Source organism: Nicotiana tabacum, chromosome 12, assembly GCF_000715075.1.
Source record: "Nicotiana tabacum cultivar K326 chromosome 12, ASM71507v2, whole genome shotgun sequence".
NCBI classification, from domain to species: Eukaryota; Viridiplantae; Streptophyta; class Magnoliopsida; order Solanales; family Solanaceae; genus Nicotiana; species Nicotiana tabacum.
In genome coordinates, this window is record NC_134091.1 from 113,713,097 (window position 1) to 113,723,458 (window position 10,362).

Below are 10,362 nucleotides of genomic sequence, written 5' to 3' on the forward strand. Positions count from 1 at the left end.
GATCTTTGGAAAGGTTGTGGCCTATGAGATTCATTTTAGCATTTGTGAATTGTTGTGTGGTTTGGTTGTGGAATACTGATATTTATATTGAAATTCATTTTAGCATTTGTGAATTGTTGTGTGGTTTGCTTGTTGTTATGCAGAGTATAAGGGTGGAATTTCACCGTTGTTGTTATGTGGGGCATAAGGGTGGCATCTCACTATTGTTGAATGTACCAAGTGATACAGGTGGCTATTGAGTTATTGTCTAGGCGGAGTGATAAGAGTGGCTATTATATGAAGTGATACAGGTGGCTATCAGAGAGATAAGGGTGGCTAATGATATTGTTAGGGAGGAGTGATACATGTGGCTATCAGAGAGATAAGGGTGGCAATGCTAGGGATGATGTGTGATGGCTTGGGGACATTGTGTTGGTGATTTTTGTGAGATGGTATGCTTTTCCTTGTGTAAGTCATACACCTTACGTGTTGCTTCGATGAGCTACTCGATTTCTTTGATATTACTTGTTGACTTGGGTTGCATTAGTACATTCACATAAGCATACAACCTAGCATGCACTTGTACTAGCTTAGGAGTATGAAACTTGACATTTATTAAACATGCCCATGTGTTCTTGTATTATCTGTTTTCATGTTTCTATTGAGCCTGTGACAATGCCGGGCGGATTGTGATTGTGAGCCTGTGACCACGCTGGGAGCATTGTGAATATGAGCATGTGATCATGCCGGGCGGATTGAGATATTGGCACGTGAGTTGTCCGTGCAGTTGTGATTTGAGATATGGGTACAGGGTGCCGTGAGTATATGGGGGTGGGTTGAGACCTGTGACTTGTGACTGTGAGATGAGGTATCACAGAGTGATTACGTTGTGAAACTTGTGTTGGAACAACTTGATTAAATGGTTGTCCTTTGTGTTCCTTATTTGGTTTTAACGATACTTCACGGTGTTCTTATTGCTTTATTGTTTATATCACTTGTTGATTCTTGTTGCCAGTTACTAATTTCTGTTTTCCATTATTAGCTTTATACTTCTATACTGCACAAGCTATCTTGTCTAGTGAGTGTCTTGACTTGTACCTCATCACTACTCCATCGAGGTTAGTCTTGATACTTACTGGGTGCCGACAGTGGTGTACTTATACTACCCTTTTGCACATTTTTGTGCAGATCTAGGTATTGGAGATATCGGACCCAGGCAGAGTTAGCATATTGATCGCGAGGATTCAAGGTAGAGCTTTTTGGTCGTCGCAGTCCCTTGGATTCCTTTCCTTACATTGTACTGCCAGTTTGTCATTTGAACAGTATTGTATTTCGATCCTTGAGATCATTCCATGTATTCATCTAGAGTTCGTGACTCTTTATTACCAGTCTTGGGAGGTTGTTATGATTATTGCCGTGTAGGCATATTTCGCTCTTCTATCGGTATTTATATTAAACTCTGTTTCAAATTATCATTGTTAATAACTGGCTTAATTTTTATAGTAATCAGCTTACCTATTCTTAGATACTATGTACCGTCACGACATTCTACTGAGGGAGTTTGGGGCCATGACAGAATAGGTCCGTTTCGTCATATGGAGCTTGCCTACAAAATTTGGTATCATTTGGAGTTGATTTGATATGGTTCGGACGCGTGGTTGCGATTCTTGAAGTTCTTGACGTTCATTGTGATTTTCATGCGTTTTGGTGTCTGATTCGTGCTTTTAGAGGTTATTTTGATGTTTTGATCAAGTGAGCAAGTTCGTGTTTTGTTTTTGGACTCGTGTGGGTGTTCGGTTTTGAGCCTCGGGGGCTAGGGTGAGTTTTAGAGTGTTTTGTTAAAAATTATTTGTGCGGGTACTGGTTCAATAGCATTTGCGATGATTTTGTTGCAAATGCAATTATCGCATTTGCGAAGCAGCCCTCACATTTGCGAACCTGGGTTGCTAGGGAAGAATTCACATTTGCGAAGAAATCCCTCGCATTTGCGAAGTGTTGTTGTTTTCTTTTGCGAAGATTCCTGTCGCTTTTGCAAGGAAATTGTCTTCACATTTGCGATGAATTTGGTCGCAAATGTGACCTTAGCAGAAAGTCTCATGTTTCGCGTTTTAGATATGCGACATCTGCAACCTGCATATAGCTGAGTATTCCGAGGCTTAGCTTCATTTTGATATATTTTGAACCCTAGCCTCGATGGGGGCGATTTTGTGGAGGGATTTTCATACCAAACTATTGGGTAAGTAATTTTAATAAATTTTTAATTATATTTCGTGATTATATATTAGATTTAACATCAAATTCATGAGAATCTAAGGGAAACTTTGGGGATTTTTGCCAAAGTTTTGAAAAATAAAATTTGGGATTTGAGAGTCGAATTGGACTCGGATTTGGAAACAAAACACATATACGAACTCATAGGGTTATGGGCAGTCAAGACCTACCCTTGGACACGGGTTTTGACCATGCGAGCCCGAGGTTGACTTTTGTTGACTTTTTGAAAATTGTATAAAGATCATAGCTTTGCTAATTAAAATTGTTTCCTCTTGCATTGTTTGATGTATTTAAGTCGTCTTTGGCTAGATTGATCCGAGCTGAGGTGAATTTGTAAAGGAAAAGCTAATTTGAGTATTGATTTGGCCGAATTGAGGTAAGTATTTTGCCTAACCTTATGTGGGAGAAACTACCCCTTATTTTTTAACTTGATGGTACTTTTTCATTTATGTATAAGGCATGTACACAAGGTGACGAGTGTGTACACGGACTTATATATGGTACTTGACCAGATTAGACCGTTAGGTTTCTTTCATGCAATTAACTGTAGCTAGCATTTCATGTTATATCTTCTGTCGTTAGGATTGCTCTTACGTGCTTTACTTGAAGTTGTTAGTACATGTTCCATCTGTTGTTGTCAAGTTCGCCCTTATATGCTAATTGTTAATTGTAATTACTTGTTAAACTCATGTTTTATCTACTACATGCCTTAATTGTTAATTGATTCTCAGAAATTGTGTCTTGGTTTATAATTGTCACTCCTTGCTATTTGATTTGGTGAGTTATCGTGTAACTGTTTCATCCATTGTAACTTCTTTGTGTAGCCTCGTTATTTCTTTTGATTTTGTTGTACGCCGTAGTTGGTTGTAAATTATTTGCTTAATTTATGTTGCTTGGGGAGCGGGTTGCATACCGCAACAGTAATGAAAATAATGATATGGTGGAATAAGGAAGGATTATGATATTGATAAATGATTATATGGTAAAATAAGGAAGGATTTTGATATTTATAAATGATGATATGTGTGGGAACGGGTTGCACGCCGCAACGATATGGTTATTATTGTGTGAAATCAGGTTGCATGCTGCAACGGATGTACATGTTGAGATTGTTGTGATATTAAGGTTATTTGCGGTTGTGATTCTCATGATACATTTTATGTTAGGACGGTTATTGTTGTTTCTTAAATTACTTCATCGTGTTTTGATCGTATTTGGTTAACCGTCAGTATTCTAATAAGGGAACAATATTGACTTCTTGTGTGAGTCATACATTTTACGTGATATGTTGTGTTGCTTCAATATGCCAAATTTGCACCTCTGTTGATTCTTGATAAATTGATCGTCAAGGTGAATTTATGTGCACGGGGTCATTAACTTATATCCTATTGAGTTGTTGATAATTTAGTGGATTCAAATGAAAGAATTCTTAAAGTGATTCACTTGTGTATCTTTCAAAACTAAAACTCGTATCTCATTCGGCGTTTTACTAATTTAAATGGTTATTACACTTTTACTTTAATTGGTTTCCCAAATTTACTCATCACCTTATTGTTGTGTAATTTACTTAAAAGTTGTTATCACACTTTATTTTAACAAATTCTATATTTAACTCGCTCAATTTAATTGATGTTTTACTCTGCTTAAATACGATATTGTGCTTCATCTCATTTATTTCTAAAACTAAGCTCATATGATACTCTATTTGCACAACCTATCCTTTATTTTACTTTATTTGAATCCTAAATTAGGCTTAATATCTCATTTGATGCTTTACTTTATTCAAGTTTGATTTGTGCTTAATTGTGTTTAAATTATTCATCGATCATCTTAGCTGATATTGACACGGATACTATGTACATGGTAGCACGTGGATTTTGCCGTACGAAAGTGATTTGGAAAATATTGGCACAAGGTGCCATGTGTGTAAGGTTTGGAAGTTGTGACTTATGATCTAGGATTACGAGATGTGGTACTTGGGGTAATTCTTGTTGAAATTCGTGCATTAGGAGTGATTTGATTGACTGAGTTGTCATCGGTTTCTCTTTCTTGAACACATTCATATTTCGCCTGTACCTCGGCTATGTTGTTGCTTAATTACCTGGTTGTTCTCGTTGCCATACACGCTCCCCTTATTTTCACTGTTGATTGTGATTTGAAATCTTTCTGCTATTGGCCTTATATTGAGATTCTTTCCTTGTTAGCTTTATGTCATATCCTGCACAGTTTTACATGTCCGGTAGGTATCTTGACCTGGCCTCGTCACTACTCTACCGAGGTTAGGCTTGATACTTACTGGGTACCACTCTGGTGTACTTATGCTACGTTTCTGCACATTTTTGTGCAGAACCAGGTACTTCGGATCGAATTGGTTTTGAGACTTATGCTTGTGCGGCTGGAGACTTCAAGGTACACCTGCTGGACGTTCTCATGCTCAGTAGTCACCTTCTGTTGTATTTATTTCCATTGTTTCTTATTATTTTGGAACAATGATATATTCATTATATATAGTTACTCTTAGAAAGTCTTATGACTTGTACTACCGATTTTGGGGTTATGTAACTGTTGTGGGTTTAGCTAAATTGTTACAGATATTACTTAAGGTGTAATAGTTAAATTAGTCAAACAGAGTTGTACCCGTAATTATTTATCATTGAAATTATTTTTCCTTTATTTTTGGTGCTTGCAGTTTATTTTTGTATCCCAAAAAGTTATTGCAAATAAGTTGGTACGCCCAGTGGGACCGGTTCTACCTTTCATATTTTTCTCTTGCAAATCAAAAACTATAATTTTTAAAATCAACTACTTCGATGACCTTTAGAAAGAGTAATGATGTTCCATGCAAGGACAATATCGTCGCTGCATCTGCTAATCTCAGTGATGCTAGCCCGATCACTCGACCTATGTTCAATGCTAGTGTTTTGAATGGATCTGATTATTATCAACCTGTGTTCGAAATAAATTTCTGTAAAAATAAAACAAAAATAAAAATAGAAACAGAGATAGAAACAAAAAAATTAAAACTTCTGAGCCCAACAGAAAACTGTGTTTCCTTAAAGAATTTAATCCCATCATTATTGCCCAAGGTTATTGGATTAATTTTTCCCAGGATAAAACAGAATAATTATTCTGTAATACTGTCAATAGAAATTACAGAACTTCGTCGAACTCAATAAACGACAGTAAACCACACTAATGCTTACGTTTCTCTTTGAAAAAGAATGCAGCAATGCAAAGAAAAGATGGGAGAATATAAGCAGATTTTCTGTTGTTCAATGTCTGAAAAATGAGGCTATTCTTCTATATTTATAGCAAAGAATTGGGGTTTCAACAGGTGCCACGATACATGTTCGTTTGAGAAGGTGTCTATTCGTCAGATTTTAAATTTCTATTAGGAGCGAATTTGACCATTGGGAAAATTACCGCCACGAATTTTGAATTAAAATTTTTGCAAAAAGTATCATAAAAAGAAAATAAATAACGGAAAAATGGGAAATAAATTTGGTCTAAACCATTTATCAATCAATCATATCAATTGACCGAAACCGAAACTGAAACTGAAATTGAAACCGAATCCGAAATCGAAATCGAATTCGAATACGAAGTCGAAGACGAGCGAGCGACGACAATGATGGCGTGAGCCACCACTTCTTCTCAACTCTTTTAAGAGATAGAAGATGTGCTTCTTTATATAAGAACAAGAATTTTTTCATTTTCCGATGAGGGACAAAGTGCCTTGTAAAAGGAACACTTTAAATCTTTTGTTTTCCTCCAAATATTTTGCCTCCATTTCCCTTTCATACCTCTTTATTTATTAGATAAGAAACCCAACAATCCCCCACATGAACGGGGAATGGCTATCTGAAAATATGGATGCATAAAAAAAACTGTGTGATTTACAAGCAATGATTAATCGTATTTGGATAAGTAGGTTTCCCTTTGATCTTTTCGTATAATGAACTTATATCGGATATATTCGGTCAATTGGTAGATTTAATATTTTTGAACCGTCGAACTTTGATATATACCTAGAAAGCCATAAATCACACAATCAACCCTTTAACTATCTTTGAGTCTCACTGTTGTGTTCGTTTCAGCCATGAACACCGTCTGGTTCATAAGTGCGTAATGAACTGGCCTTACAGATTTTCTACTTGAAGTGGCTTACACTTCACACTTATATAGGTGATTCTTAAACGTGTTATCCCGTAGATACGTTATTTGATATATTCCGTATCAAATTTAGAAACCATTAAAAAGCCTTAATGCTTTATCCTTGATACTGAACATTGTCTTCATCACGAGAGTGGATCAACGTTTTATTTGACAAAGTTGAACCGTCATTAATGACTTTGTTTGATTTCCTTCAACCTAGAATTGGGATCTCCACTAGGTAGAGTTACCACTACAATGACTTGTCCTCGGCCACAGTCTCATTCCCTTTGATGATTTATCAACAACTTCTCTAGTTAGGCATTTTGTAATAGGATCCGACACATTATCTTTTGACTTTACGTAGTCAACTGTTATAATCCGCTAGAGAGTAGTTGTCTAATGGTGTTATGTCTTCGCCTTAAGTGATGAGATTTTATGTTATACATAACGCTCCCAGCTCTTCTTATTACTGCTTGTCAATCGCAATATATGCATATAGAAGCTACTGGTTTGAGCCAAAATGGAATATCTTCCAAGAAATTCCGGAGCGATTCAGCTTCTTCTATAGCCTTATCTAAAGCTATAAACTCAGACTCCATTGTACAACGAGCGACGCATGTTTGTTTGGATGATTTTGAAGACACTTCTCCTCCATTAATGGAAAAAACGTATCCACTGTTTCTGATTATCCAGTTTGCATCACTATATCCTTCAATTACCGAATAATACTTATTGTAGTGCAAAGCATAATCTTATGTATGTTTTAGTGTAACGACCCGACCGGTCGTTTTGAACATTTGTACTTCGCTCGGTTGTTTGACTTGTATGAATCGTCGATTTTGGTTTTCAAGGAATTTCGGAACCGAATTGGAAGAAAGAATTTTATTATTAAAGCTTTAAATTGGGAGAGTTGAACAAAATTTGACTTTTTAGCATTTGACCTCGGATTGGAATTCTGATGGTTTCATTAGCTTCGTTAGGTGATTTTGGACTTAAGAGCGCATTCGGAATGTGATTTGGAGGTCCGTAGTGGAATTTGGCTTGAATTGACGAAATTGGAAATTTGACGATTTTTGGTCGGCAGTGGAAAATTTGATATCAGGTTCAGAATGGAATTCCGAAAGTTGGAGTAGGTTTGTAGTGTCATTTGTAACGTGTGTGCAAAATTTGAGGTCATTCGGACGTGGTTTGGTTGGTTTCGACATCGGTTGTCGAATTTGGAAGTTGTAGAAGTTCTTAGGCTTGAATGCGAGGGTAATTTGGTGTTTCGATGTTGTTTTGAGTGATTCGAAGGTTCAAGTAAGTTTGTATGTTGATATATGACTTGTTGGTATTTTTGGTTGAGGTCCCGAGGGCCTCGGGGTGATTTCGAGTGGTTAGCGGATTTGTCGAAGTTGGAAAATGCAACTGAAGCTGCTACTTCTGCTATTTTTGCACCTGCGGAAGAAAGAGCCGTAGGTACGAGGTCGCTGATACATTTGGGGAAGCCGCAGATGCGAAAATGGAAGGCCAAGGCTGGGAATGCAGGTGTGAAGAACTGGCCGCATCTGCGAGCCCGCAGGTGCGAGGCCTTGAGCGCAGATGTAGAAAGGAAGAGTTGGGCCGGTTTCGCAGGAGCGGAAGTGTTACGCAGGTGCACGCCCGCAGGTGTGGAACCTGGGGTCGCAGGTGCAGAATTGAGGGCTTAAGTGGTTCTCGCATGTGCGAGGATTCGACCGCAGGTGCGGTCCCGCAGGAGCGGAAATATGGCCGCAGGTGCGATTGTGTTGGGCAGAAAAGCCCCAGCTTGTGTGTTTTGCCTTCATTTTTTCATTTTTGGATTTGAGAAACTCAGGAGGGAGGTGACTTTTTGAAGGTTTTCAAGGAGCAATGTTGGGGTAAGTGATTCTAACCCATAATGGTATACATTTCGTGAATTTATGGCCTTGTTCATCATTAATTAGTACGATTTTGGAGTGAAAGTAGGGGGTTAGGGCTTGGGATTTTTTTAAGAGTTTAATTTAAGGATTTGAGAGACCAAATGATGTCGGATTTGGATAAATTTTATATGCACGGACTCGTGAGTGAATGGGCTTTCTAGTTTTTTAAATTTTTTTGGATTTTGAGACGTGGGCCCGGGGTCCGGATTTGAGCCAATTTCGGGTTTTGGTCTAATTTTATAGCTTTTCTTGTGAAATTCATTCCATTAGCATATATTGATGGTATTGGGAGCATTTGGAGGCCGAGTCGAGAGTCAAGAGCATTGCGGGGTAGAGATTTGACTGGTTTGAGGTAAGTAACGATTGTAAATCTAGTCCTGAAGGTATGAAACCCCGAATTTTGTATCATTCTACTATTTTGAGGTGACGCACATGCTAGGTGACGGGCATGTGGGCATGCACTGTTGGTGATTGTGACTTGGTCCGTCCCATAGCAACTGTAAAGTTGCATACTTTGTTGAAACTATATGACACTTATATGTTTGAGAAAGAGTTAATGTAAATTGGGCTGAATGCAATGTTTGGGCCTTGTGCCAGTGCTGTTTGGACCCTTAGGGGCCTTTTCTTACTATCCTCTCACTGTTTTCGATTCAAAATCTATACTCAGTCATGGTTATACTTGTTTACTGCATAACATAGTTTTTTATTACTTGATTTTGATGCATATAAATGTTGTTTTTGGATGAGCACCCTGTTTTTACTGAAATGCCCGAGTGGCTTGAGAGGTTTATGACTGAGTGAGACCGAGGGCCTGATTTGTGACTAAAACATATTGCATATTTATGGGATCGGGCTGCACACCGCAGCATGTTGCATATTTATGGGATCGGGCTGTACGCCGCAGCATGTTTGATATAGGCCGAGGGCCTGAGTGATTATGCCATGATTTAGCTTGATATAGCGCTTGGGCTGAAGGAGCCCCTCCGGAGTCTGTACACACCCCAGTAAGCGCAGGTACCTACTGAGTGTGGGTGTCGAGTGCTGAGTGATTGGGAGGCATGAGTGATTGTGAGGTATGCCCGAGTGGCAAGAGTGATTGTGAGGTATGCCCGAGTGGCACGAGTGACTATGAGTTTGTCCCGAGGGGCTGTTTATGATTTCATCATTTTTGCTCACCTTTGAATTGAGCCTTTGTTTGAAAAACTGTTGAAAAATATCTTTAAATGATTTTACTGGAACCGGGTTTAAACGAGATGATTTGATTCACACTAATTTTTAAAGCATGCTGTACTTTACTGAATTTTTGTGATATGAACTTGATATGCTTTATTGCTCGTCACTACTACTCAGTCTTTATTTATTATTGTTACATAATGAGTTGGCATACTCACGTTACTCCATGCACCTTGTATGCAGATCCAGGTGTAACTGGACATAGTAGCGGTTGTTGATTATTCTGGTTGCAGATTTTCTCGGGGATAGCGAGGTAGCTTCCTGGCGATTGCAGCCCCTGACCTTCTCCCTCTTATCTTCCTTTAGTTGTATTTAGCTATTTCCCAGGCTGAGTTAGCCTTAATATTGTTAGACAGATTGTAGTAGATGCTCATGACTAGTGACACCCCGATGTCAGGCTTCTCTTTTCCGTATTTTTGTTTTGAATTTGAACTCCTTTACAAAGGGTTTTAAGCTAAATAGCCTTGGAATTATCCTTGAAATAAAAAATATCGGTTTGTTTTTTAATGAGTCGGCTTGCCTAGTTCCACGATAGGCGCCACCACGACAGGTTAGGTTTTGGGTCGTGATAGATTGGTATCAGTGCCTAGGTTACATAGGTCTCACGAGTCATGAGCGAGTTTAGTAAAGTCTTGCGGATCGGTACGGAGACGTCTGTACTTATCTTCGAGAAGTTGCAGAACCCTTAGAAAAAAAATCATTTTCTTGTATTCTATCGTGCGGAATTGATTTAGCTTGGAATATAACTACTTGAATTCCTTACACGTATTCGTATGTGCACATGAGCGCTTGGTATTAGTTGTGC